At 43.0% G+C, this 26,187-nt stretch overlaps 1 protein-coding gene across 2 annotated transcripts in view; it reads right to left on the bottom strand.

Moving 5' to 3' along the window:
* The window catches only part of LOC120937461 (protein unc-93 homolog A-like), a 1,112,011-nt gene that overhangs the window by 623,109 nt on the left and 462,715 nt on the right, over positions 1–26,187 (bottom strand). The window lies entirely within an intron of this gene.

Below are 26,187 nucleotides of genomic sequence, written 5' to 3'. Positions count from 1 at the left end.
CGCCCATTCAGTTCACGGCATAGGGGCAGAGACTAGAGGTCAGCTGACTGGTGAGGAATGTGAAGTCGGATGGACTGGAGGAGACCTGATCTCCTGATTTAAGCATAGGTGTCACTGCTACGAGATACCACAAAGTCAGAGACACAGTGAGTAACACTACCTGTGTTTATAGTTGCCATTAAAAGTCCCCACTACAGTTCTCAGACCAGCAGATAACCTTGATGAAGAGAAACTAAGTTGACTGATCAGAACTCTCCGCCAGCATTGCCACTGATCCCATTCCCCCCAACCCCCACCAAGGAGTAAGAGAAATAATAAAAATAGAGAATTACATGGAAGGGAGAGGAAAACAAAAAGGGAGAGAAAGAATAAGAGAAAGAACAAGAAAGACGGCTAGAGACAGAGATTGGGGGGGGGGAGAGACAGAAATTAGAATAGAGAGAGAGAAAACGGAAAGAAAGGAGAACAAAAAGAGAAAGAGTGGTACATCCTGAAATGTACCATAAGGGGTTTTAATACTGTATGAGTGGAAGGGACTCAAGGAGCGCTAAAATTACTTGTCTTGCCCTATGAAAATGTTTACTTTTAGGGGTCCCCACAACTTGGGAAATGTTATCAAGGGGTCACGACACTAGAAAGGTTAAGAACCACTGTCCTAGAGGAAGAAAATGCCAATTTGAAAAATGCAGTCTAAAGCCCCATACACACTATCAGTTTTCCTGCTGTTTTTCTCTTCAGGTTTACCAAAACCATGTAGTACAAGGACCAGCCTGATTGCATTCAAATTGAAACGCTTAAGGTTTGACCTCATATTAGATGGTTTTGGTAAACCTGAAGAGAAAACCATCAGGAAAACTGATAGTGTGTATGGGGCTTCACAATTCAAAAACAGAGAACGCAGCTAAAACCTACGCACCCGCGGGGTTCCTGAATCCATCCCAGATAAGGAAATTCGGCCTTACCTTCTTGCCCTTTTTGTTACTCTGGCACCCCATATTCCTGACATAGACTGGCGCCTTGATAGAGCGCACATCGTTGGCTCCTAACCCTCCTACGGGTGCTAATCCCAGGGACATCATTGCACATTTCCATCTCGATGAAGGCAAGGAGGCTCTGACCAATGCAACTAGCAACAGGTCACGGGTTGAATTTAAAGGCGCAAAAATTCTAATTTTCAGTGATCTGTCACCCATTAACCTGGCTAAAAGGCGCGCCCTACGTCCAGTCACCTCTCATCTACAACAAAATCAAGTTCCATACCGTTGGGGCTTCCCGTTCCACTTATCTGTCACCAAAGATGGATCACAACATTCCATGAGAGATCTGCAGGAATGCAAGACTTTCATCTGGATCCCTGCTCCTCGACCACTCTCTACACCTGGGAAGATTTGGACCCCGGTACGTCAGAGGACACGGAAGGCCCCAGTTACTCCCCAGAGAGCTGCACCGTCCAAGGGCCCCACTTGAGGCTGATCTCTAGAATACCCTCATGCTTCATCTTTACACATAGGTCCGGCTCTTGACCTCTGATATGCCCCGTGCATACGCCTTCTCTTTATATACCCATACAACAGTTATTTGTTGATAGTTCCCTGTTTTACCTCTCTATCTGCTGTTTCGGATTGGGCTGGGGCCTCAGTGACTGATCTTGCAAGCTACCGTGCCCCCCTCAACATGGTCTCGAATTGTGACCGTGACCTCCTGAGATGTTCATTCCCCTCATGCCTTCAATCTGACTGGTTTGTATTTTTTCTATGGATTTTTTTTTTGATCCTACCCAGGGTCCCTTTTTCATTTTTGTTTTGATTTCGATTTTTTTTTTGTTTTTCCTGCTCATTTTTTGTATCTCGGATCCCTTTTTGATCCACAATCAAAACGCAGTTGTGTTTCTAAGTTCTCATCTCATTGTCATTTGATTGTTAATAATGTTTTGGTTGATAAGATTTATGCATCATGGTATATACATTTTTCTTGTTTTACGAATGTAATGTGTGCTTTGCTCACATGGTTTAGATATGGCTGTCAGTATTTTTTATGTAATGTTAAGGGTCTGGGCTCCATCCGTAAACATTGGCTGGCGTTGAAGAAGTTCAGATCCTTTAAGGCTGAAGTGATCATGGTTCAGGAGACACATTTTAAGGCAGAGGGTTCATTTAAGTTTGCTTCCAAAAACTTTTATAGCCTCCGACCCATCTGGGAAAGCAGGGGTGGCCATACTATTGAGACGCTCGTCTGCCATACGTGTCAAAGACACCTATCTAGATCCCCAAGGCCGGTATGTTCTCCTGAGCTGTTATCACAATAATACTTCATTTACCCTTGCTAATGTATACACGCCTAATTCAGGACAGATTGGTTTTCTAGAGGATTTTTTTGAGAAACTTCGACCCTTCTCCCAACCCTTTATGGTCATTGGGGGCGACTTTAACTTATGCATGTCCCCAGATAAAGATAGATTTGCCCTTTTTTCAAACATCTCATCCTCCCAGGTCCAAAAATAACTCCTCCTCATTTCGAAAATTGATAAGGGCTCATAATCTCTTTGACACTTGGAGAGTGAAGCATCATACTGCCAAACAATTCACATTTTACTCCCCCCCCTCACAAATTATACACGAGACTGGACCATTTTTTCATGACATACGTGGTCCATTCAGAAATTAACCCAATCACTTGGTTGGATCACGCACCCATAGTGTTAGACCTTCTCCTATCCACACCCACATCTAGGAAATGTCATTGGTGTCTCAATGAGTCTTTCCTTACCACACCTGATGTCCACCTTCATTTACAACAAAAACTGACCAAATTCTTTGAACTTAATGAGGGTTCAGTCTCTGAGGTGTCCACTCTGTGGGAAGCCCATAAGGCCTTCTTCAGAGGGGAGTGCATTTCTTCTGGCTCTTGTCTTACACGAGAACGGGACCTTCAAAGGTCATCTCTCTTGGCTGACTTATCTAAAGTGGAGGAATGTCTACGCAGTTTCCCCACAGTGACACGCCTCAGGACTGTGATTTCACGAAGTAATCGCATTAAGTCCTCAGACTCGAATAATCTTGCTAAATCCATGCTTTGGTCTAAGCAAAAGTTCTATGAATATGCTAACAAGCCCCATAGAATGCTCGTCAATAAATTAAAGCCAAGACCCACTGCCTCTATCCCTGATTTCCTATTATAACCTGACGGTAACCCCACTTACTGTCCCCAAAACATGTCCAGAGTCTTCGGTGACTAGGGCTGCAACTAATGATTATTTTCATAATCGATTAGTTGGCCGATTTATTGTTTCGATTAATCGATTGATCGGATAATAGCCTTAAAAAAAAAATGCATTTTAAAAAAAAAATTTGGGCCAATTTGTTGTTGGGCAGATTACAAAACACAAATTCCCGCAAAAACACATCACATGCTTTTCTGCAGCTTCACCATTGAAGTATATTGAACCAAAAAAAAACAAAATGGCACCGTTTTGCGTTAGAAAGTCCTTGCCCTTTCCAAATACGCAGCAGCTGAAAAGAAATCATGGATGTGAACGTGTCCCATAGGAAAACATGTAAATGAACTGTAGTGTGTTTCTGCAAAAAGCACCAAAGAACAGAGGTGTGACCCAGGCCTGAGATGTTTAGTAACATAATGGGGTTAAAAAAACAAAAATAAGTACAAAAAGAGCAAATAATCGCTACTGTAAGGGGTTCATTTTTTTACTGTGGGACAGTGAAAGTAATATTTACAGTAGCGATTTGCTTTTTTGTATTATAAAGGGCTAATTTCAGTTTTTTTTAACCCCATTATGTTACTAGCCGATTAATCGATTATGAAAATTGTAATTGATTAATTTCATAATCGATTAGTTGTCGATTAATCGATTAGTTGTATCGGCCCTATTGGTGACTTCTACCGAAAATTATATAACTGCCTGCCCACAGACCCGGATTTCCAGTTCACCCAGGAAAAATTCAATATTTTCATAGAGTCTTTGAAGCTCCCTACATTATCCCCTGAGGATCGCTCGGGACTAAATGCACCCATCTCTGTTGAAATCACTGCAGTTGTAAACCAACTTCCATCCCACAAATCCCCCAGGCCTGATGGGCTTCCCTATTCCTATGATAAAAGATTCCTTCCGGTCCTAATGCCCCATATGGTTAACTTGTTCGCTTCTTTGATGACTGGGAAAATCCCCCACTCCCAATTCCTATATGCTTTTATAACGGTCATCTCGAAACTGGAAAAAGACCCATCATTACCAGACAACTATCGCCCCATTGCTCTCCTAAACTCTGACTATAAAATTTTCACAAACATTTTGGCTAATAGACTGTCTTTACTCCTCCCCTCACTCATACACATAGAACAAAGAAGGATTGGGACTTTGAATGAGGTATGCATGAGAAGACTCAAAGATAGGACAGTGTTTATTTGTCTAAAACACATAGCAGAGCATGCAATTTCAAATGTATACATAATAGTAAACATACATATGAATGAGCATAAAAAAAGCATGATGAAGAACCATAAACATTGTATAACAACTTATTCCTCGCATTGTTAAAAAAAATCCTCATAAATAGAATCATTAAACCAAAGGTTAGTCCTAAAACTGAAACATGTAGCATCTGTGTAAGCCTGAGACGCCTTTCATGGCATTATTGCCAATCTTCAGGGGCGGAATTTGAATTGTTATGTTTTAGAGGCCCTTATGAATCTCACCTAATATCCACCATTTATAAGATCTTATGCGCTACTCCCCCTACCACGAAGAAAACTCATTCTTATATGCGGAAATGGTCCCATATTTTAAACAGACCCATTTCTTTACATGAATGGAAGGAAATCTGGGAGGCTACTTCTAAAGTATCTAGATGTGTGGCCCAGAAGGAAACTGCTTATAAAATATTAATGTTTTGGCACAGGACCCCGGAATTTTTAGTGGCAAGAAAGCTGACACTTTCCAGACAATGCTGGAGATGTGGCTCTTCCTTAGGCACCCATTACCACATATTTTGGGAGTGCCCTATGATCCCACCTTATTGGTCTCAGATTCATGCCCTTTATGGAAAAATCCTGGGTATCCCTGTACCTCATCATCCTATACACCTCCTAGGATTACCCCTTCCGAAAACACCTAAACCCCTCAGGAAATTGATGGCATTTATCTTATTAACTGCTAAACAAGCTATATCCCAGTGTTGGCTTGCCAATACTCCCCCTACTTTTATACAATTTCTGGCAGCCATTACAGATGTTTGTAGGATGGAGGGCCTTACGGCTGTAATTGAAGACCCCCTAACTAGTTTTGACGCCATATGGTGAAAATTGGATTCTTCCGACTATAACTCAGAGAACTCACAGGTAACTCTGAGTCCATGTGTTTGAGGAGCAGGATATCTTGATCAAACAAGTAGAAAAGATATCACCCAAGTTATTGTTGACCTTGTTTTAATGGTACCTTTTCTTTTTTTCCTATACCATGATGTATTTATAATGTCTGATAATCATTTGACACTCTATATTGTTCCCCTCTATACTACATTTGTTATGATTATTCTCCATTGGGATTATATCCCCTTTGCTGACTCTTTCATGTGAAGATGTATGCTGTTTCTTCCTTTGAAAATATTCAATAAATAAACAATTAAAAAAAAAACACGACATGAGCAGTCATCAGATTTGGCAAAGTTTGAAATAAAACACCAAAACCTTGTCTATGGCTTATATCCAGCAATACTGACTCAAACATACACATGTCACAAGGAAGGACCAATATTCCAAGGTTTTGACTGATTGCTCAATTGTTAAGTGTTTTGACATTCTTTTTTCCACTCAAGAAGACGGCTAAGCATACAAGCGGCTGGACATAAGACTTTCTTATAACTTTCATGGAGGTAGAATTCATATTAGAGAGAAGATTTAAAGCCGTACTCCAGGCAGATATAAAATACACAAATTAAAGCAGTTATCTTTTGGGATCGATCAGATAATCTTAAATTATATTAACATTGTATAATTTTTTAACGCACTCCCTTCTTCCCCCCTCCCCTATCTATGTATGCAACTTGATGCCTTCTTGGATTTTATGTTACCTATCATATATCTTTTTATTTTTTTATGATTGTTCTCTGGTTTTGAGTTCTACAATTTACCTATGAGTTGTTTATTTTGTATATTTTTGATATTCTGTGCAAATCACCCCTGTGATCTGTGTTTCTGGACATTGTTTACCTGTACCTATTATTTCTAAAATTTTCTCTATCATTATGTTTTCATTACCAGTGCATTGTGCATTATGTAACAGTTGTATATCTGTTCTTTTATAACCCAATAAAAATAAAATTTTGAAAAAAAGAAAGTGAATTGGAGTGTGAGACACAGTAGCAGAAGGACGTTGGCAGCAAAAACAGGTCTAAATTTAGAGACACGAAGCAGTTTTTCTCCTTCAATAAACATTAGAGCACATCATTTGAGTTACAGTTGGCAAAGAAATTGGTCAGCTATAAGACAGTATGTGAGCAGCTAGAATTTGGGATAGACAAGGCCTACAATAAAAATATGTAGCATCTGGAACAAACTTTCAATTTTTTTTCTGGAAATGTTGCAGAGGTTAAGGTGGCAATATTTAGCCAGTGATTGGATGTGGGGGTTGAAGGAAAGGTCAGAGTCTAGGATTACACCTAGCACCCTGGCATGTGTGGAGGGACCAATGGTTGTACCTGTTGATCTTAATGTTAAAGTCATAGGGAGGGGATCGGGGAGTAGGAAATATTACAAGCTCAGTTTTAGAGATTGAGTTTGAGGAAGTGGTGTGACATCCATATTGCTAAGTCTGTGATACGTGAGGTTATTGAGGGGGTGAGTTGAGGAGTTGAGAGATAGATATGGGTGTTGTCAAAATAGAGGTGGTATTGGAAGCAGAGGGAGGTTATTAACTGGCTCAGTGAAGAGTTATAGAGAAAAAATAGGAGGGACCCAAGGACAGAGTCTTGGGATACCCCAAAAGAAAGAGGAAGAGGAGCAGAACCAAGAAATAGCAGAGTGACAGAGGCTAAGACGTGGGGTTTATTCAGGAGGAGTGGGTGGTCAAATGTTTTAAAAGCAGCAGAAAGTTCCAAGAATATTAGTATGAAGTAATGGCCATTGGTTTTAGCAGTTAGTAGGTCGTTCATGAGTTTTAGTTGGATGAGTTTAGTGGAATGTTGTGGGTGCAAGCCAGACTATAGAGGATCAAGAAGGTTGTCAGTGAGGTAGCAACTAATATGGTTGTGGACAAGGCATTCAAGAAGTGTGGAGGAAAATGGGAGCAGGAAGATTGGTCTTAAAGATGGGGTTGTCAAAGACTATCCAATGGCTGGTTAACCCTGTCCACATCAGCAGGAACTGCTACATTGAAAGTTGGAGTGATCCCAGAGTTAACTTATGACTTGCCAATTGGGTGAGACTGCCCCATATTTTGGCAAGTATTTACTCAAAAGCTCAAAGGTTCAGGGGCCTCCCCCAAAAAGGAGAAACCCTCATATGAAGTGATTAAAACTGTGTTGCAGGATGTGAATAGTAATGAAATGTATCAGATGTGTGAACCTGCAGAAGCTAACTTAGGTTCCTTGGAGGTGTTTGCGGGAGTAGAAACAGAGTTCTTCCTCTGAGCCTGACTTGTCATCTCTTGGGGGCAGTTATATTTTGAATTTATTACTATTTTAAGTAATAAAAGTTTCTGGAATCTTTATTGAAACATGTTAATTTTGAAGGTTGCTGAGGACAAGAGAAAGGTCATTTGCTGTGTATGTAACATCTATTTCTGAAGTACGTAAACGGGGGGGAACTAATGCGCACAACCAAACTAACCAAACTGACCATGGGCAAATATACTCAATTAAAATAAATAAAATATGTGTAAAGCAGCAGCCACTACTAAAACGGTGCTCACGCACCCAAAGACATATGTAAGACAGGGGGTGTAATGGCGCTTACTAATGGGAAGTTAATAAATGATACAGTGCAAAAGACAACGCACAGTGACGTATGAATACTAAACAATATTAATCAATAAACGTGTTCCACTCTTGAAGGCCCTTGGTAACATCCACAACTGAGATGTAAAGGGTGGAAAAAGTGGTAATAATGGGTAAAATCGAAGCTACAATGAAATAATCATAATCATTGAAAAAATAGGTGTTGAATCCAATCCTAATAAATTCCAGTGCTACCACAAAAACAAATAAAAATGGTGAGAAGAGTGAATAGTGATGACCTAGAAGTGGTCCAAATGATCCAAATGACACAAAATGAGACTCCTCTGTGTTTAAGAAAAAAAAATTGTGCTCCAAAAAATTAAGTGCAAGATGAGCATAAATATATAAATAAATAAATAAATATTCAAGCATTAATCAATAAATATGAAAAAATTATTTCCAATAGATAAAAATGTTCAAAGTGAATAAACACTAAATATATATAGTTCAAAAAAAGGTGTTCAAAGTGAATTCCAGAAACTTGCTGAAAAAATTCCAAACGTGCAAAAAAACAGTGTGTAAAAGGGTGAAAGTATTCAAGTGATTAGTTCCACAGTTTCCCCGAGATGTAAAGAGTTGCTGTAATCACCACACTCTCCTCCAGTGTAGCTATGCAGGCACAAGATAGAAAATGCTAGCCTCTCACCTCAGAACAGGTCAAGCAAGCCTGTTAAAATATGGATGCAGCCCAGCAGCACACACTCTGAGTTCAGGAGAGCTCTGTTTGCTCCAATCCTTCAGACCTCTGTTACGTCCAGATCCCTCTCAATACAAATAAAGAGCAGGCTCCATGGTGCAGTATATCAAAAAATGTTTAATACAACAAACAGTAGCACTCACATTTCAGTAGGCTGTGAACAGCATGCAAAATATTCCAGCGAATGTATAACGATAGGCAGCAGATCTCCGCTCTCGGCCGCGAGCGGAGATGACGTCACCAACGGCACTTCCCGGTCACCTGACGCGTTGCGTAGCAGTACAACGCTACTTAATCATAGGTAGGGAAGTGTCGTGGTGAGTGGTGACTTAAATAGGGCTGCGGAGGCGCGCTTCTCAGCACATCCGTTCCAGCAATCAGTAGAGCAGCATATAAACTTAAAAACGATTCATAATCCTAAGACATCTATTTAATTTCTTTAAGGTATTAAAAACACTTTGTTAATAATATTAAAAACATCAGAACTCATATATGATTACAAAGTGAGTCCCTCTGGTGGCTGGAGGGCATATTGATCACATTAAAGGGAAAATAATGAATTACATCAAGAGGTCATAACACTCCCTCTAGTGGATGTATAAGGAACTGAAGGTGAATAGAGAAAGCTGTCAAGCCTATGTAAAGCTGACAAGTATTTCTGCTCCCTCTAAAAAAAGTAGGGAGACTGAAAGAATATTATATAGTATTTCTCACTTGTGCATGTAGCCTCATCACGTGTACATATGACAGGAAGGGTGGTAATAAGCAGTAAGATAAAAAACCGTTAATATGATTTAAATTACCAATGACACAACAAAACTAAAATCTTTGTTTAAAAGACATAGGACACTGATAAAAAGGCTTAAAAATTAGAAATAAAACAATTAAGATCAAATTCTATGTTGTGGCCATTGGGGGATAAAGTGCACAATTCATGAATCCACCGAGATTCAGCCTGACTAATTTTTTGCACTTTGTTATCCCCCCTCCAATGAGGTTTATACTTTTCAATGCCCCATACTTTAAGGGAAGAGGGGTCTTTATTGTGATAACGCTCATAGTGGCGGGATAAGCTATGTTTTGGAAATCCGTTGATTATATTTTGTGTATGTTCACGCAATCTTTTCCAAAGGGGCCTTTTTGTTCTTCCCACATATTGAATTTGACATGGACACTCTAGGAGATATACCACTCCTTCTGTTCTACATGAAATAAAATCTTTAATTTTGTACTCTTTCCCTGTAAAGCTTGATTTAAAGGTTTCTTTTTTCTTCTTACTTTCATTAGTGCGTTTGCAAGTGAAACAAGCCTTACATGGATAATAGCCTTTTTCGTTAAAAAAGGAAAAACTTTTATTTCCGGGGGGATCCAGGACATTCTTTGCAATTAGATCTCTCAAAGTCGGGGCTCTCCTGTATGTGAATAGAGGTCTCTCAGGAAGTACACTTGTCAAATGACGATCCCCCTTCACAATATGCCAGTACTTCCTACAAATGGTTTCCACTTGTTTATGTTGGACACTATAATCCATTATTAGGGGTACCCCCCCAGCAAAAGTATTATTTCTTGAAGAGTCCTGGATAAGGGAATTCCGATCTAAGGCCATCACATCCTGTATTTTCTTATCAATGAAATCCTGGTGGTACCCTTTTTCTACAAACCGCTTCCCAATAAAATCTGCCTGTTTTAAAAAAGTGTCATCCTTGGTACAGTTTCTCCTTAGTCTTAAAAGCTGCCCTTTCGGTATGTTTTCTAACCAAGGTGAATGATGGCAGCTATCTAGAGGTAGATAGCTGTTTCTATCTACAGTTTTAAAATGGGTCTGCGTTATCAGTTTAGTTCCTTCTTTAATAATTTCGAGATCTAAAAAATTAATTTTTTCTTCACTGATCTCCCAGGAAAGTACAATGTTCTTATCATTTGTATTCAAATAAAAACCAAAGTCCATCAGCTTTTCCCTATCCCCCGACCAAATAATTAAAATGTCATCGATAAAACGTTTATATAAAAGTAATTCTTTAGGTTTTCTATTATATAAAACTTCCTCCTCCCACTCTGCCATGTACAAATTTGCCACACTGGGTGCGTATTTGGCGCCCATGGCAATACCACATACTTGTTTAAAATAGTCATTCTGATACCAAAAGTAATTGTGATCCAAACTATACTCCAGGCAGTGTGTGATGAACCTCTTTTGTGTATCTTTGAGGTCACTTAAACCATTTAGTCCCCAACTGGTTGCCTGAACAGCTTCCTTGTGATCAATAATAGTATATAATGATGAGACATCGGCTGTAGCCATGTACACCGAGTCACCATCCAATACAAGAGTATCCAACAATTGTATCAGGTGTTTTGTATCACGTAGATAAGATTCAGTCTTCTTTACTAATGGTTGGAGGAACCAGTCAATATATTCACCGATTCTCGCTCCTACAGAGTTTATACCGTTGACGATAGGTCTTCCTGGGGGGTTCTCCCTGGATTTGTGGATTTTTGGAAGGGTATAAATGACTGGAATCCTACACCCCACTGGTTGTAGATATTTGCCTTCTTTTTTGGTTAGAGTCCTTTGCTGATCCCTCCCTTGACTAGACTAGCCAGGTCATCTTTATAGCGAATTATAGGGTTACCAGGGAGTTTAAGGTAGGTGGTGCCATCACTTAACTGTCGTTCAATTTCTTTTTGGTAATCTACCTTAGATTGGACGACGATGGCACCCCCCTTGTCTGCTTGTCTCACAATAACATCCTTTCTTTCTTCTAGTTTCCGGATTCCATTCTTTATATCTCCTGGATCATGTATCTTCTTTACCTTTAAATCATGTAGGTCTTTCAGAACCAATCGTCTAAAGGCTTCAATATGGCCTTCATTACTCACTGGTGGATTGAAGACTGACTTATTTCTCAGATTGCTGTGTAGTATGTCATTGCTCGTGGTAATGTTTCTCACACATCCTTCACCCGGTTTGTTTAGCATGTACTTCTTTATATGTAAACTTCTGGCAAATTTATTGATGTCAACATAAGCGTCGAATTTGTTAAAGTTTTTCTTTGGGGCAAATTTTAGTCCTTTATCCAACACTTTCAGTTCCTGCTTTGTAAGTTCTACTCCACTAATGTTAATCACACCTTCTCCTATTATTCTCTTCTTCTTCTGTTTCTTGCTTCCCGCCCTGCATCCCCTCCTCGATCTTCGTTTCTTCCAGACCGATTGTCTTGGTTCCTTCCTGGTGATCTTGTTTTCCTCCTTTCCTTGTCTCGATTCCTTTGCGGTTCCTGGTTTCTTGGGCCATAGGACTTCATCTCCCATGTTCTGTGTTCTGGGCTTAAATGCCTCGGCCTCTGTACCCCATATTCTTGATAACGCCTCGGGGATTCTTGACGTCTCTGTTCTAAAAAATGTCTTGGTGAATCATTTCTGGTATCTCTTCCATATGGAACGTGCTGATTGAAAACCCTAGTGTTGTCATGATTTAAATAGGGGAAGATCTCGGACCCCCCCGTGGAGGAATCCAACTTACCAAAATGGAAACAGTAATTATGAAAACCAAAGGCGGGATGACTACTATTACCAATCAGAAGGTAGGAGAGACTATGATAATATGTACAATGTCCCGGTGTACAACCAGTATAATCACTTGAGAGGTGATGATGGTAGGGGAGGGAGAACCCCGAGAAATCATGACAACACTAGGGTTTTCAATCAGCACGTTCCATATGGAAGAGATACCAGAAATGATTCACCAAGACATTTTTTAGAACAGAGACGTCAAGAATCCCCGAGGCGTTATCAAGAATATGGGGTACAGAGGCCGAGGCATTTAAGCCCAGAACACAGAACATGGGAGATGAAGTCCTATGGCCCAAGAAACCAGGAACCGCAAAGGAATCGAGACAAGGAAAGGAGGAAAACAAGATCACCAGGAAGGAACCAAGACAATCGGTCTGGAAGAAACGAAGATCGAGGAGGGGATGCAGGGCGGGAAGCAAGAAACAGAAGAAGAAGAGAATAATAGGAGAAGGTGTGATTAACATTAGTGGAGTAGAACTTACAAAGCAGGAACTGAAAGTGTTGGATAAAGGACTAAAATTTGCCCCAAAGAAAAACTTTAACAAATTCGACGCTTATGTTGACATCAATAAATTTGCCAGAAGTTTACATATAAAGAAGTACATGCTAAACAAACCGGGTGAAGGATGTGTGAGAAACATTACCACGAGCAATGACATACTACACAGCAATCTGAGAAATAAGTCAGTCTTCAATCCACCAGTGAGTAATGAAGGCCATATTGAAGCCTTTAGACGATTGGTTCTGAAAGACCTACATGATTTAAAGGTAAAGAAGATACATGATCCAGGAGATATAAAGAATGGAATCCGGAAACTAGAAGAAAGAAAGGATGTTATTGTGAGACAAGCAGACAAGGGGGGTGCCATCGTCGTCCAATCTAAGGTAGATTACCAAAAAGAAATTGAACGACAGTTAAGTGATGGCACCACCTACCTTAAACTCCCTGGTAACCCTATAATTCGCTATAAAGATGACCTGGCTAGTCTAGTCAAGGGAGGGATCAGCAAAGGACTTCTAACCAAAAAAGAAGGCAAATATCTACAACCAGTGGGGTGTAGGATTCCAGTCATTTATACCCTTCCAAAAATCCACAAATCCAGGGAGAACCCCCCAGGAAGACCTATCGTCAACGGTATAAACTCTGTAGGAGCGAGAATCGGTGAATATATTGACTGGTTCCTCCAACCATTAGTAAAGAAGACTGAATCTTATCTACGTGATACAAAACACCTGATACAATTGTTGGATACTCTTGTATTGGATGGTGACTCGGTGTACATGGCTACAGCCGATGTCTCATCATTATATACTATTATTGATCACAAGGAAGCTGTTCAGGCAACCAGTTGGGGACTAAATGGTTTAAGTGACCTCAAAGATACACAAAAGAGGTTCATCACACACTGCCTGGAGTATAGTTTGGATCACAATTACTTTTGGTATCAGAATGACTATTTTAAACAAGTATGTGGTATTGCCATGGGCGCCAAATACGCACCCAGTGTGGCAAATTTGTACATGGCAGAGTGGGAGGAGGAAGTTTTATATAATAGAAAACCTAAAGAATTACTTTTATATAAACGTTTTATCGATGACATTTTAATTATTTGGTCGGGGGATAGGGAAAAGCTGATGGACTTTGGTTTTTATTTGAATACAAATGATAAGAACATTGTACTTTCCTGGGAGATCAGTGAAGAAAAAATTAATTTTTTAGATCTCGAAATTATTAAAGAAGGAACTAAACTGATAACGCAGACCCATTTTAAAACTGTAGATAGAAACAGCTATCTACCTCTAGATAGCTGCCATCATTCACCTTGGTTAGAAAACATACCGAAAGGGCAGCTTTTAAGACTAAGGAGAAACTGTACCAAGGATGACACTTTTTTAAAACAGGCAGATTTTATTGGGAAGCGGTTTGTAGAAAAAGGGTACCACCAGGATTTCATTGATAAGAAAATACAGGATGTGATGGCCTTAGATCGGAATTCCCTTATCCAGGACTCTTCAAGAAATAATACTTTTGCTGGGGGGGTACCCCTAATAATGGATTATAGTGTCCAACATAAACAAGTGGAAACCATTTGTAGGAAGTACTGGCATATTGTGAAGGGGGATCGTCATTTGACAAGTGTACTTCCTGAGAGACCTCTATTCACATACAGGAGAGCCCCGACTTTGAGAGATCTAATTGCAAAGAATGTCCTGGATCCCCCCGGAAATAAAAGTTTTTCCTTTTTTAACGAAAAAGGCTATTATCCATGTAAGGCTTGTTTCACTTGCAAACGCACTAATGAAAGTAAGAAGAAAAAAGAAACCTTTAAATCAAGCTTTACAGGGAAAGAGTACAAAATTAAAGATTTTATTTCATGTAGAACAGAAGGAGTGGTATATCTCCTAGAGTGTCCATGTCAAATTCAATATGTGGGAAGAACAAAAAGGCCCCTTTGGAAAAGATTGCGTGAACATACACAAAATATAATCAACGGATTTCCAAAACATAGCTTATCCCGCCACTATGAGCGTTATCACAATAAAGACCCCTCTTCCCTTAAAGTATGGGGCATTGAAAAGTATAAACCTCATTGGAGGGGGGATAACAAAGTGCAAAAAATTAGTCAGGCTGAATCTCGGTGGATTCATGAATTGTGCACTTTATCCCCCAATGGCCACAACATAGAATTTGATCTTAATTGTTTTATTTCTAATTTTTAAGCCTTTTTATCAGTGTCCTATGTCTTTTAAACAAAGATTTTAGTTTTGTTGTGTCATTGGTAATTTAAATCATATTAACGGTTTTTTATCTTACTGCTTATTACCACCCTTCCTGTCATATGTACACGTGATGAGGCTACATGCACAAGTGAGAAATACTATATAATATTCTTTCAGTCTCCCTACTTTTTTTAGAGGGAGCAGAAATACTTGTCAGCTTTACATAGGCTTGACAGCTTTCTCTATTCACCTTCAGTTCCTTATACATCCACTAGAGGGAGTGTTATGACCTCTTGATGTAATTCATTATTTTCCCTTTAATGTGATCAATATGCCCTCCAGCCACCAGAGGGACTCACTTTGTAATCATATATGAGTTCTGATGTTTTTAATATTATTAACAAAGTGTTTTTAATACCTTAAAGAAATTAAATAGATGTCTTAGGATTATGAATCGTTTTTAAGTTTATATGCTGCTCTACTGATTGCTGGAACGGATGTGCTGAGAAGCGCGCCTCCGCAGCCCTATTTAAGTCACCACTCACCACGACACTTCCCTACCTATGATTAAGTAGCGTTGTACTGCTACGCAACGCGTCAGGTGACCGGGAAGTGCCGTTGGTGACGTCATCTCCGCTCGCGGCCGAGAGCGGAGATCTGCTGCCTATCGTTATACATTCGCTGGAATATTTTGCATGCTGTTCACAGCCTACTGAAATGTGAGTGCTACTGTTTGTTGTATTAAACATTTTTTGATATACTGCACCATGGAGCCTGCTCTTTATTTGTATTGAGAGGGATCTGGACGTAACAGAGGTCTGAAGGATTGGAGCAAACAGAGCTCTCCTGAACTCAGAGTGTGTGCTGCTGGGCTGCATCCATATTTTAACAGGCTTGCTTGACCTGTTCTGAGGTGAGAGGCTAGCATTTTCTATCTTGTGCCTGCATAGCTACACTGGAGGAGAGTGTGGTGATTACAGCAACTCTTTACATCTCGGGGAAACTGTGGAACTAATCACTTGAATACTTTCACCCTTTTACACACTGTTTTTTTGCACGTTTGGAATTTTTTCAGCAAGTTTCTGGAATTCACTTTGAACACCTTTTTTTGAACTATATATATTTAGTGTTTATTCACTTTGAACATTTTTATCTATTGGAAATAATTTTTTCATATTTATTGATTAATGCTTGAATATTTATTTATTTATTTATATATTTATGCTCATCTTGCACTTAATTTTTTGGAGCACAATTTTTTTCTTAAACACAGAGGAGTCTCATTTTGTGTCATTTGGATCATTTGGACCACTTCTAGGTCATCACTATTCACTCTTCTCACCATTTTTATTTGTTTTTGTGGTAGCACTGGAATTTATTAGGATTGGATTCAACACCTATTTTTTCAATGATTATGATTATTTCATTGTAGCTTCGATTTTACCCATTATTACCACTTTTTCCACCCTTTACATCTCAGTTGTGGATGTTACCAAGGGCCTTCAAGAGTGGAACACGTTTATTGATTAATATTGTTTAGTATTCATACGTCACTGTGCGTTGTCTTTTGCACTGTATCATTTATTAACTTCCCATTAGTAAGCGCCATTACACCCCCTGTCTTACATATTTCTGAAGTACTATGTCAGGATAATAGGTGGAGTTATGTTACTTTTTTTTTTTAAAGGTTAACTTTTTTTTTTATTGTTTATAAAAAACATAACAAACAAACACTACACAGGTGTATTATCCTAGCGAACATCGCTTCAGTCAAAGTGCAATACAATACTCGGGTATACAGGTAAACATTGTGAAACAGCATACAGAAAATATCATCACATAGCACAATCTACCCTAGTCAGGGCCTAGGCACTGGCAGTTCTGGAACCATAGTATCCCTATTAAGAGCTGTACCCTAGGGGGCAGGTGGTATGGTACTCTCTGAGTTAACCCAGGAGTCCCATATTTTGGAGAACTTTTTTGGGCATACTCTAGCTTCGTATGTTAACTTATATAATGGTATCGCTTGGTTGACAATGGTAAGCCAAAGCTTAATATTTTGTGTGGACTGAGATTTCCAGTGCATGGTAATCGTTTTTTTAACATAAAATGCCACTATGCATATGAAGGATTGTACGTTTTTGGATAAATCTTCATCATCAATGTATCCCAGTAAACATCTAAGAGGACTGCAAATATTAGGAATCTCAGCTACAGAGCTGATGAAAGCAGTAACATCCGATCAGAACTTCCTTATCGGAGCACATTCCCACATCAGATGGAAGAATGTTCCATCGGCCATTCCACATCGAGTGCATAAAGGAGTGGATAATCTCTTTAATTTATATAACAAATATGGTGTAAAATAGGATCTATACAATAGTTTGGTCTGGATCACCTTGTCCCTTGAGGAAATGACGGAGGTCACCTGCAGGGGAAGAATGTCCCCCAGATCTCCTCCGTCAACTCAGGTATGTCTGCGCGCCATCTTTGTTCAATGGTGGTAAGCCTAGTGGTCGTGGAGTGTAGTAGAGTCTTATAGTAAGACAAAACTATTTTGGTGTGGGAGGGGTCAGTCAGTAAGTTTTCCAGTGGGGAAGTTTGCATCTCTATATTTCGTAGTCCGAATTGAGCAGCAGCGGTATGTCGTATTTGTAGATATTGGAAGTAGGCTGTGTGTGGGAGTCCAAAGTCTCTCTGGAATTCCGCAAAGGAACGGAACGAAGTGTCTGTAAATAAGTGTGATATTGTTTTTACCCCTTTCTTAAACCAGTATCCCCCATCAGTTCTCTGATGAAATTCTGATAGGCTTGGGTTTCCCCATAACGGGGCATTGGGAGAATATATAGCTGGAGTACTGGGTGATAATAGTTTAGAAACTCTAAAGATTCGCAGGGTCATGGCCAGAACAGTAGCCCCTTCCCTCCCCCTAAGTGACAGACGGTGTATTAGGTTCTGGAGAGATTCATATGAGGTGAAGATGGCCGCCTCTAGGGCAGCAGCTGCATTGTTGGCCTCAGGATGAAACCACCAATGGGCATGCGCCAGTTGCGAGGCTATATAGTACGTCTGGAGACAGGGGAGAGCCAGGCCCCCCTCCGAAGTGGGCAGCTGTAAAGTTTTCTTAGCGATTCTCACCACACCGCCCCTCCACACAAAACTAGTGATAATGGAGTCTATCTCTTTAAATGTTGCTTTGGTTATATATATTGGTGAATTGCTCAGGACGTACAGGAATCGCGGGAGATAGATCATTTTGAAAATATTTATTCTTCCTAACAGCGTGAGAGGGAGATTGTTCCATGTTTTTAAGGTAATTTTTAATCTACTGATAAGGGGGTCTAAATTGATCTTGGCATAGGAGGAGACCGGGAGTTTTATCAAGACTCCGAGATAACGAAAAGTGTGAACTATTTGCAGTGGGCATGCGGGGGGTAGTGTTATGGGTGTCTCCTGGTCAATTTGAAAAAAAAAGGGACTTGTCCCAATTTACCCAGAACCCTGAAAAGCGGCCAAACCGCCGGATAATTTCCAGCAGGGCTGGGAGTGACGACTGGGGGTCCTCCAGATATATCAGCATATCGTCCGCGTATAAGGACACTTTTTCCTCCAGACCCCCAATCGTCAGTCCCTTAACCTCCCCACTGGACCTTATCAGTGATGCCAGGGGCTCTATCGCTAACGCAAACAGGAGGGGCGACAGCGGACACCCCTGCCTGGTGCCCCTCTTTATGGGAAAGGCATCCGATATGGATGTATTGACCCGTAGTCTAGCTATGGGCTTGGAGTATAGGAGTTGTACCCATTTTATAAACATAGTGCCAAATCCGAATTTAGCTAGGACTTCAAAAAGATATGGCCATTCAACGGAGTCGAAGGCCTTGTGAGCGTCCAAAGCCAATACAGCTCGCTTGTATATTGCTAAAGAGTCTGCGTAAATTAATAGATGTCGATCGTCCCGGCATAAATCCAGTTTAGTCCGCCCCTATAATAGAAGTAATTACTTTATTTAATCTTTGGGCAAGCACCTTAGCCAAAATTTTTACATCCGAATTAATAAGTGAAATCGGCCTTTACGATTCGCAAATGAGGTGGTCCTTAAGAGGTTTGGCAATCAAAACTATTAGCGCTTCCGACATGGAGGGCGGTAGCTGTCCCGTTCTAAGGGCATAATTGTACATTCGCAGCAAGTGAGGGATTAACAGTTCCCGAAATTGCATGTACCACTCAATGGGAAATCCATCTAGGCCTGGAGTTTTATGTCTGGAGAACGACTGTATAGCCTCCCCTATTTCTTCTGTTGTCAACGGCGCATCAAGTCCAGAGGCCTGATGATCCGTTAATCTCGGGAGTGAAATATCCGAAAGATAATCATCAAGTTCCACTATTGTATAGTGAGCTCTAGTAGTGTAGAGCGTGGAGTAGAAGGCGACAAACGCCTTCATGATGTCGTCATTTTGCTCTACTAATAAGCCCTCTGAGTTTGTTATTCTAGGGATAGTACATGGCTGATAATCGGGCCTGGCCAGATAGGCCAGTAAGTGGCTATTTTTATCCCCGAATTCAAATATTCGTTGATTTTGATAGAGTAGTCACTTTTGCGTGCGTTCCAGAAGTACCAGTTCCAACTCTCTGGCCCTGTGTCGCCAGGTAGCGTGTGTGTCAGGGGTAGGGTTTGCAGAATAAGCAGTTTCCGCATCCCTAAGTCCGCCTTCTGCATCCATCAATCTGGACTGCGACGCCTTACGGGCCCTCCCGATTGCAGTGGCAAATGAGCCTCGGGCAGTGGCCTTAAAGGCATCCCAGACCACAGGGACAGACGCACTTTGCTTGTTAATCACCCAAAACGATTCCATGTCTGCTGAACCCTGGTCTATCACAGCCTGGTCCGCTAACCATAAGGGGCTCAGTCTCCATATCCGGTAAGAGGAGGGTGGGCCCAGAGCGAGGTCCACCATCAGAGGTGAGTGGTCGGACACCGCTCTGGGGAGATATTTAACTCCGGCCACCAAGCGAAGCATATCAGATGAAACAAGGCAGAGATCAATACGTGATAATGTACCGTGAGAGTCAGACTGGCATGAGTATTCCCGCACATTTGCATGCCTCCACCTCCAGGCCTCCACTAGATCAAATTGGGTTAGGAAAGATCCTAGGGGTGTGGCTGGTAGCATAGAGCATCTAAATCTATCCATAGAATTGTCCAAAACTGTGTTGTAGTCCCCAGCTATTAGTAAAGGGCCGTCAGCAATCTCCAATTTTGTGCCCATCACCTTTTCAAAAAACTTCTTGGTAAAAGGCGGTGGGACATAGATATTTGTCACTGTATATGGTTTACCCAGGAGTTCCAGCACCAGGATCACAAAACAGCCATTAGGGTCAAGTTTAATATGCTTAATGGAAATTGGCGCTGACTTGGCAATAAGGATAGATGTCCCTCGAGCATATGTGGAGTAAGTGGAGTGAAGAGCGTACGCTATTTTAGCTCTTTTAAGGGCCATAACCCTGGAGCTGGGTTTCCTGGAGGAGGATTACATGCGGTTTGTGCCTTGCCAGATAGTCAAACATTACAGAACGTTTCACTTTAGAATTAAGCCCCCGAACATTCCATGAAATCAGGCGTAAATTAGCCATGTGTGGGAGTTGGTCAGAGATACGCACGTGCAGCCCTCATGATGTGTGAGGCCCCGTACTCACGACCAAACATGTCTGCTGAAACTGGTCCGCAGACCAGTTTCAGCAGACATGTTTGGCCGTGTGTTGGCCCGAGCGGACCATTTTCGGGTGGATCGGACAGGTTTCCAGCGGACAACTGTTTCCAGGACTTGCTTTAAAACAGTCCGCTGGAAACCTGTCCGCCCGGACATGTACGGTCGTCTGTACAGACCTACCGTACATGTCCTGCCGCCCGCCATCCCTCGCATGCGTCGAATGACTTCGACGCATGCGTGGAAGCATTTTAAAGGCGGGCCGCCCACGTCGCCGCGTCATTGTCGCGGCGACACCGCGGACACGCCCCGCGTATTGTTTACGCGCGGACCTCTGTTCGATGGTGTGTATAGCCATCGAACAGAAGTCCCCGGGCAGTCCCCGGCCAGACATGTCCGATGGAAATGGTCTGCAGACCATTTTCATCGGACATGTCCTGCCGTGAGTACAAGGCCTCAGAGTCAACCACACTTTGGGACTCCTTGCAGCACGAGAGGTGGGGGCGAAACTCGATAAATACATATGAGAGAACCTTGTGCTTCTATTCAACAATACCTGAATACCTTGATGGCCTATCCGGCCTGTGAACCTGTAAACAATTTGTATAAAAGAACAATCATACCCAAAAACAATGGAAACAGGTAGGACGGCCCCCAGACCCCAACACTTGGAGGCTTTGATCCCATAAACAAAAGTGCAACCCAGGATATTCAAACCCACCCTAACCCTCCTGGCTCCCAAACCCAAACACATGAGAGCTTTATTCCCAAAACGAAAACTGCGAAGCAAGGGGGTCATGGCTTAGTCCCTTAACCAACAAACCCTGAGATGTGTAGAAAAGTCTGTAGCCGTGGTCTTCCATCCACGTCCGCACAAAAAAATGTAGTAACCCGAATTCTAGAAAAAACTGTTCCTGAGTTAGTAGGAGCAAAAGGATAAGGAGAAACATAACGTCAACATCACCCATGGCTGACATGCATGTGGCCGTGATAGAAAACGAGGATGATCCCCAATCTCCAGTGGGTAACAAAATAAGTGAGGGGGCTATAACAAACATGAGAACCTGTCCCCATCCCTCTCCCCTCCCCAATCTACCTCAAACAAGGGGGGTGCAGGCTGGGGGTAGTCAAATGTGTGCTGGACCAAACAACTTCAATGACGAGGTGGTCTTCGGTTTTGATCCCTGTGATCTGGGTGTCCCAGGGTATCCACCCAATGCAACGCCTCCTTAGGATTCGTGAAGAAGTGGGCCTTGCCTTGATAAACGATCCTCAATCTTGCAGGATAAAGCATACCATAGGGTAAATTAAGCTCTCTTAGCCTCTTTTTGATGCCCAGAAAGGTAGCCCTTTGTTTCTGAGTGGCTGCCGAGAAGTCAGGAAAGATAGTGATTCCATTACCGTTGAAGGCTACTCTGCCTTTTTCTCGGGCAGCTCTGAGAACAGCTTTCCTGTCTCTGAAGTGTAGTAATTTAATGAGGATGGCGCGTGGCCCCTGAGGGCAGGGGGCGCAGGGGAACTCTATGTGCCCTTTCGATAGCGAACAGCCGTGAGAAGGTGGAGGCGCCAAATGTGGTGACCAGCCAGCGCTCCATAAAGGCCTCTAAGTCTCTGCCCTCTGACCCCTCCGGGAACCCCAAGAAGCGCAAATTGTTGTGCCTCAAGCGGTCTTCCATGTCCGTGAGCTTGTCAGCAGTATAGGATTGGGCCTGACGCAGTTCCCCAACAGAGCCCTGTAAGGGACGCGTCTCATCTTCCAAGTCCCCAATGCGTTCTGCATTCGTCACTCTATGACGGAGAGTATGAACGTCGTGTTTCAGGAAAGAGAGAGAGTCCATTTGTACGGTGAGAGAAGCATGGCTGTGCTGTATAGCCTCCATGATCTGGGCCAGGTTAGGCTCTGCGTGCTCTGCATCATGGGGTGAAGTTGCAGGAGAGTCAGTAGCAGTGTCATCAGGAAGGGAGAGCAGGAGGGGGTCAGCAGGGCTGGAAACCTGGGTTTGCCGTGACTCACCCTTCCCTGGAGGTCGCTGTCCTGAGGAGGAAGAAGAGGAGGGTTGTCCATGCTTCCGACTGTGAGGCTGGCCGGTGACATCCTGTTGCTGGGAAGGTTGCGGCAGTGGCGGCATGAATCCAGGCGCTTCCTCCATCACAGGGTCGTATTTTACCATCCCCTGATGGATTGCGGGGTCCGGAGGATCTAATAAGGCAGATGAGGCCCCTGGAGCTAGATCGGGTGTGTGTTATCTCTTGAGGATGTGTGCGGCGTGGACGGGACTCAGGCACCCCTCATATCCCGGTCATTAGCTACCTCCCTGGACACCCCCCACAGCCCCAGATGGGGGGAGCTCCCAGATATGCCAGGGTGCTGTGGTGGTAGAGTGGGGCCCAAAGCAGGGAGGGGAGAAGCTAGGAGTCAGGAGGTGGTCCGTGAGGTGCAGCAAGATGGCCGCCAGTCACCTAACAAAACCGGGAATTGCCCGCCGGCCAGCACCTATAAATATCCCCAGGAGGGCTGCGGGCAGCAGCAGACAGACTGGTACGCAGTCGGGGCAGTGTGAGAGGCTGTCCGGGATCCTGGATGGCCGCTGCGTTGCGCCGAGAGGGCCCGGGTGGACCAAGATGGCCGCCGGCTCCGTGGAGTAGGCCGAAGCCGCGGACTTTCCTGGAGGCCGGCGCCCAGCGGGAGAACGCTGCTCCGGTCGGGCCTCTGCTCGGTTGTGAGCCCGGGGGCTTTGGCCTGCTGGTGTGGAGAGTCCCCAGGGGGAGCTTACAGGCCTGGTTTGGAGAATGGATGGACACAGGATGGGCTGTAATAAGGAGTAAAGGACGGAGCTTAGTTCTCCCACGTCCTGCTCCTTGCCTAGCTAAGCCACGCCCCCCCAGAGTTATGTTACTTAACCACTTAAGACCTGGACCTTTAGGCAGCTAAGGACCTGGTCAGTTTTTGCGATTCGGCACTGCATCGCTTTAACTGACAATAGCGCGGTCGTACGACGTGGCTCCCAAACAAAATTGGCGTCCTTTTTTTCCCACAAATAGAGCTTTCTTTTGGTGGTATTTGATCACCTCTGCGTTTTTTATTTGTTGCGCTATAAACAAAAATAGAGCGACAATTTTGAAAAAAATGCAATATTTTTTACTTTTTCCTATAATTGTCCTCAGTTTAGGCCGATATGTTTTCTTCTACCTATTTTTGGTATAAAAAAAAATCGCAATAAGCGTTTATCGATTGGTTTGCGCAAAATTTATAGCGTTTACAAAAAAGGGGATAGTTTTATTGCATTTTTATTCATTATTATTTTTTTACTACTAATGGCGGCGATCAGCGATTTTCTTTGTGACTGCGACATTATGGCGGACACTTTGGACAATTTTGACACATTTTTGGGACCATTGTCATTTTCACAGCAAAAAATGCATTGAAAATTGCAGTTTGGGCGTTAACCACAAGGGGGCGCTGAAGGGGTTAAGTGTGACCTAATTTGTGTTTCTAACTGTAGGGGGGTGTGGCTGTAGGTGTGACATCATTGATTGTGTTTCCCTATAAAAGGGAACACACGATCAATTACGGTGCCACAGTGAAGAACAGCTCTCCCCGTTCTTCAGCTCCGGGGACCAATCGCGGGATTCTATCGGGTCCACGAGTCCCGCGGCCACGGTGCTTCGGACCGGGTCGTGTGCACGACCCTCACGGTTGGGCTTAAAGAGCCACGTACATGTACGTGGATGTGCCCAGCCGTGCCATTCTGCCGACGTATATCGGCGTGAAGGGGTCCTTAAGTGGTTAATATACAAGTGGGTGTTACTTCTGGGACAGTTAGTGCTACCTTCCTTGGAGCGATGCTAAATGTAAATTATGCTTAGCTTGGCTTTTCAAACAGTATAATAATGCCTCACAGTTGAACATGAGTTAGGAAGTTGGGGGTGGAGGGACCCTACAGGAGAATTGTACCATCTAATTCTCCTTCCTCCTTCTGAAAGCTACCATCTTACCATATGTTATCAGCTGTTGTTATGCAAGTCTTGTCTTTCTGAAGAATAAATTCGCACATTTTTGAAGATAACCTGGCTCTTGAATTTTGGAACAAAACGCCTAGAAAGACACTAATAGACATAACACATGTCTTGGTCTATTTCAACTCTAACATTGGCGAGCACCAGGAGTTGTTTTTTCCCCTAACTACAGTAGGTGACCGTGATATTGTGTCAAACTCGCTCCCTTTCTCGGCGAGATTGACCACCTATGAGCCCCTTCGCGGGAGCCAGCGCTGAGCTGGCTCACCGCGATGGGAAAAAGCCGCCATAGAAGCGACGGGGATCTGACTTGGATTCCTGCCAAATCCAGCCGCGGCGTTTGGTATGAATCATGAGGGGGAACTCCACGCAAAATTTTAAATGAAAAACCGGCATGGTCCCCCCCCCAGGCCTTTAGGTCTGGTGTGGATTGTAAGGAGAACCCCCTACACCGAGAAAACGGTGTGGGGGTTCCCCCACAATCCATACCAGACCCGTATCCAAGCACGCCGCCCGGCCAGTCAGGAAAGGAGTGGGGATGAGCGAGCGCACCCCCCCTCCTGAGCGGTACCAGGCTGCATGCCCTCAACATGGGGGGGTTGGGTGCTCTGGGGCAGTGGGGCGCCCTGCGGCCCCCCCACCCCAAAGCACCCTGTCCCCATGTTAAGACAGGGCCTCTTCCCGACAACCCTGGCCGTTGGTTATCGTGGTCTGCGGGCGGGGGGCTTATCGGAATCTGGGAGCCACCTTTAATAAGGGGGCCCCCAGATACCGGCCCCCCACCCTAGGTGAATGAAAATGGGGTACATCGTAGTCCTACCCATTCACCTGGAAGAAAAATGTCAATAAAATAAACACACAACACAGGGTTTTAAAATAATTTATTAGTCAGCTTCAGGGGTCTTCTCCACTCTCTGGGGGGTCTTCTCCACTCTCCGGGGGGTCTTCTTCTATCTTCTCTGCTCTCCGCTGTCGTCTCGGCGCTCCCCGGTTCTTCTCCTGCTCCTGCTCCTCCTACCGTTATCTTCTTTTTAGCTCTCTTACTAGGGGTGGCGCAGCCCACTCTTCTTTGCCGTCTTCTGCCTTCTTCTTTTCTTCTTATGTTGACGCGACGCTTCCTCCTGCTGTAATGCCGGGTGCGCGGCTCGCATCGATTTCTATAGGCCTCTTATGATGTCACAGTCCCATCATGTGCCGGGACCCACGTGGGTCCGAGAATCAGCGCAATGCCGTCGTGCTGGAAACACATTCCTGGCGACAGGTACTGTACTTGACAACAGGAGGGGGATGAAGAGACAAGACGAAAAAGAAGAAAAAAAAACAAAAACTCATATTACGAGGTTGATTGACAAGGCCTTTTGGACAATGTTTCAAGATATCGTGGAAATCCAGAGAGGGCTTTCTGGTTGTGAAAAGCTTAAACGTTTTACGTACGTGGAGATTTCTGCCAAGGAAGTTCCTAAAA

This window comes from Rana temporaria, chromosome 4 (assembly GCF_905171775.1).
Source record: "Rana temporaria chromosome 4, aRanTem1.1, whole genome shotgun sequence".
NCBI lineage: Eukaryota > Metazoa > Chordata > Amphibia > Anura > Ranidae > Rana > Rana temporaria.
Note: the sequence above shows the minus strand (reverse complement) of the source record. Positions and strands in the feature narration are given on the sequence as shown.